General features: G+C 47.4%; 1 pseudogene; it reads right to left on the reverse strand.

Annotated features, from left to right (window-relative positions):
- Positions 1-494: 494 nt before the first annotated feature.
- Positions 495-1,004, reverse strand: LOC118660619 (annotated as a pseudogene).
- Positions 1,005-3,388: the final 2,384 nt, after the last annotated feature.

Consider the following 3,388-nt stretch of genomic DNA (forward strand, 5'->3'; position numbering starts at 1 on the left):
GTGGCAGTTTTTCAGTGGTTAAAAATCAAGGTCCATACAAAAGTGACATTGGTGGGCAGCCGAAATGTTTACCTTGCTCAGGGTGGGTCAGCACAAGCATTGGCAGCTGTTTCTTCATCAGGACAGTTCTGTTGTGTGGTTTTGTGTTTGTCCTGGAATGTTCTATCTCAGAGCTCTATCTCATTTTCTTATTAACACTTAACACAATTTGTAGTTACTTTATTTATTGACTTATTTTTTTATGTCTTTCCAAAGGGACTGTACAGTTCTTGAGGGCAATGTTGATATTGTCCTCTTATGCACCACTGGATCCACAACCGCAAGTACTGTGTTGTTTTTTTGTTTTAGTTTTTGCTGCAAAAACTTTATTGTTTCATTTGATCCAATGCATGGGAGAGGGCTTCAGCATGGTTAAAAGAATAGCTAGTAGTTTCAGGGGGAGGCTCAGGTAAAAGCCAGACACCAGGGGAATCAGGGGAATGAAGAGGGGCCTCTCAAAGGCTCCTAGTCATGCTTGAGGGTGAGATACTCGCCCAGCCCAGACCAGCCTGGAGGCGGGCCAGCCTGTGAATGTTAGGTGGTCACCCATTTTCTTGATGAGTTTCACCTGCTCACCCAGGAAGTGGTTCTCCCGGAAGTCACAGAGATGAGAGTCTGTGTGGGTAGAACCCAGGTCATGTAGATTCCAAAGGGCCGGGGTCAGGCTCCTCTCCAAGGCCACGGCGGCTTCCCTGGCATCCTGAGTTTTGCCCCACTCATCTTGGGAGGCTTCAGCAGGTCCTGGAAGAGAATGCAGCCACTGCGCTTGTTTTGCTACTTTAAGAGACGTTCCGTGCCCTCATGCTTCTCTTCCACCAACTTGAGGAAGAAGTGGCCCAAGCTCTCCAGAGCGAAATAGAAGCTCAGAGAGAGGTAGGTGGGGAAGCCCGCAGATGCAGGCTGGTCAGGCAGTTGACTGCAGCCTCCACCTGGGTGGAATCATTCTGACAAATTTGGGAGCTCATGGTTGTTTTGCAATAAGGAGTTAAGGTAGAAAACAACCACAAAAATGGTGTGTTGGCTGGTTTTGGAGATGGTGGTTGCTGGGGTCCAGCCGGGGGTCCAGGGGTTCCCAAAGGTGTGGACGGAGTTGGCGAAGAATATTTTACACGGAGACAGCGTTCAGAACTCTCTAGCTCTCTCTAGTCTCCGTGGATCTTCCTGTGCCTGGCTGAGGCCACAGAGAAAGATCCCAAGGCAAGCTGAGCCTTTATTTTATAGTGAGAGGTAAACAAGGTAGTGGTTTCCATAGTTACACAGTTCTTGCGAGTTTCACTTGTTTTGGCTACTTCCTGCACTTCCCTCAGCCCATTAGCTTCCCAGATAAGATCTAGGGAGCCTCATAAGGTCAAGCCTAATTATGCTAAGAGGACTGTGCCCTCTAAGCTGGGAATTGTTTGTGACTTTACCAACAGGTCAGTTTGAGGCTTAACCCTATATCAGCTCCCCACAGGTGGTGACTGGATAAGAGACCGGAGAGTGGCTGAAGGCTGGAAGTAGGGGCATCCCGGGTCTGTTCAGTCCAAGCACTGTTGAAGCAAGAGATAGATTCAGGCCTGCTGAGGGCACTGCCGCAAGTACAGTTTTTATATTTCATATTTCATAGTGTCAACTGATGGATGTTGGTGCCGATTCAATACCAAGAATGTTCAATTTGGGGTACGGTGAAGAAAGAAACTTTGGTCCGTGCAAAACACCTCAAGTGTGATATAGTACATCTGAGAGGCAGTGCTGGGGCCAGGCCCCTCTCTAGCTAGACAGCTTTGTTCCCTGATGGTCTGCTCTGCTGTGCTCATGGGACATCTTACATGTTTTAGCTCAGCTAGGAAAATGCAGCTTTTAGTCTTAGGTGGAAAGGGAAAGTGTACTCCCAAGGCTAGAGGAGAGCTGGTTTATATAGAAGTCCCTGCCCCTGTCCTTGATTGGTCTGTCCTCATGCAAATGAGGACTCCAAATCCTTGAAGTCTTATTGGTCTAGAAAGCACTGTCCTGATTGATCAGAATATAGCCACTCTGGTTGGTGGAGCTACGAAGCTCAGATTGGATGAGTGAAGCCTCAGTCCTACTGGTTGAAATAGGATTCCAGGAATTCCTTCGTAAGGACTGACTCAGATGGTAGGAACACAGTGAAAGCAAGCAGGTCAGTGCAGGCTTCTCACTGAAGTGCAGTTCGCGTGAGAGGTCCCTGTGTAGAAATGGCTGCTGGGCTCTTTTATAAAATTTGAGCCCAGTTAGCCAACAGGAACCCTTCTTAGTAGTTGTCTTCTTTCTCAGGGTTCACAACAGTCACTCAGTAAATGTTTTTGAAGCAATATATGAAGTATGTGAATGCTTCCATTGTTTGCTCGATGAATGAATCAATAAAATAAAGAACCTCATCCTGACTTAGTCTAATTTCACAGGCTAAGCAGAGCCCAAGACAAAGGCTTATGATTTTTACTTGGTCAGGGAGTGCATTCCCAAGGAGAAGTGAGGGACAAGGAGAGTTAAGGCAGTCTGGAGAGTCGATGTGAGCATGTGCTATTGAACTGACTGCCATTATGTGAGTCTATTTGATATTACCAGACCATTTACTGAGAAGCCACAAACTGACATCTCAGTATAGTTCCCAGGGAGGGTTAAAGGCAAGAATTTATTACCTAACTCCTAACTTCCCCTGCAGTGGTTGGCAAACTGCGGCTCGGCAAACTGCGGCTCGCGAGCCACATGCGGCTCTTTGGCCCTTGAGTGTGGCTCTTCCACAAAATACCAACTTCTGCGCATGGGCCATGAAGTTTCAATCACACTGTATGCGCACCTGCATGTGGTATTTTGTGGAAGAGCCACACTCTAGGGGCCAAAGAGCCGCATGTGGCTCACGAGCCGCAGTTTGCCGACCACAGCCCTTGAGTGTTAATTTCCCTTCATTTTGGATTCATCTATAGGCATTCAGAAGCATCCTGATCCCTCAACAGGAGAGAATCAGGGCAGGGCACAGGGAGCACACAGCACCAGCAGGAAGAAATGTGTAGTCAGGTGATGCCTGTGGGAAGGGCACAGCAGCTCACACAGAACTCCTGGCTGAAGTGACAGCTTAAATGAGGGCAAGATAAAATCTGGGAAGATCTCCGAAGGGGTCTAACACACTTTTTACTTCTCAAACTGTACCTTGGGGGAGAGATAGTTGGACTGGAACCTTCTGAGTATGTGTGAAGGACATTCATCATGTTTTCTTAGACCTTTTTGTGAGAATTGACACTGCATCCAAAAGGCCATGGTTGTGGCTTCTGACAATTTGCACAACACACCTAGACCCTGGCCACTTTTAAGTAGTTCAGGAGTAAACACCTGAACTTTCAATATAGGGCAT

This window comes from Myotis myotis, unplaced genomic scaffold (genome assembly GCF_014108235.1).
Source record: "Myotis myotis isolate mMyoMyo1 unplaced genomic scaffold, mMyoMyo1.p scaffold_m19_p_1, whole genome shotgun sequence".
In the NCBI taxonomy this organism is placed as follows: domain Eukaryota; kingdom Metazoa; phylum Chordata; class Mammalia; order Chiroptera; family Vespertilionidae; genus Myotis; species Myotis myotis.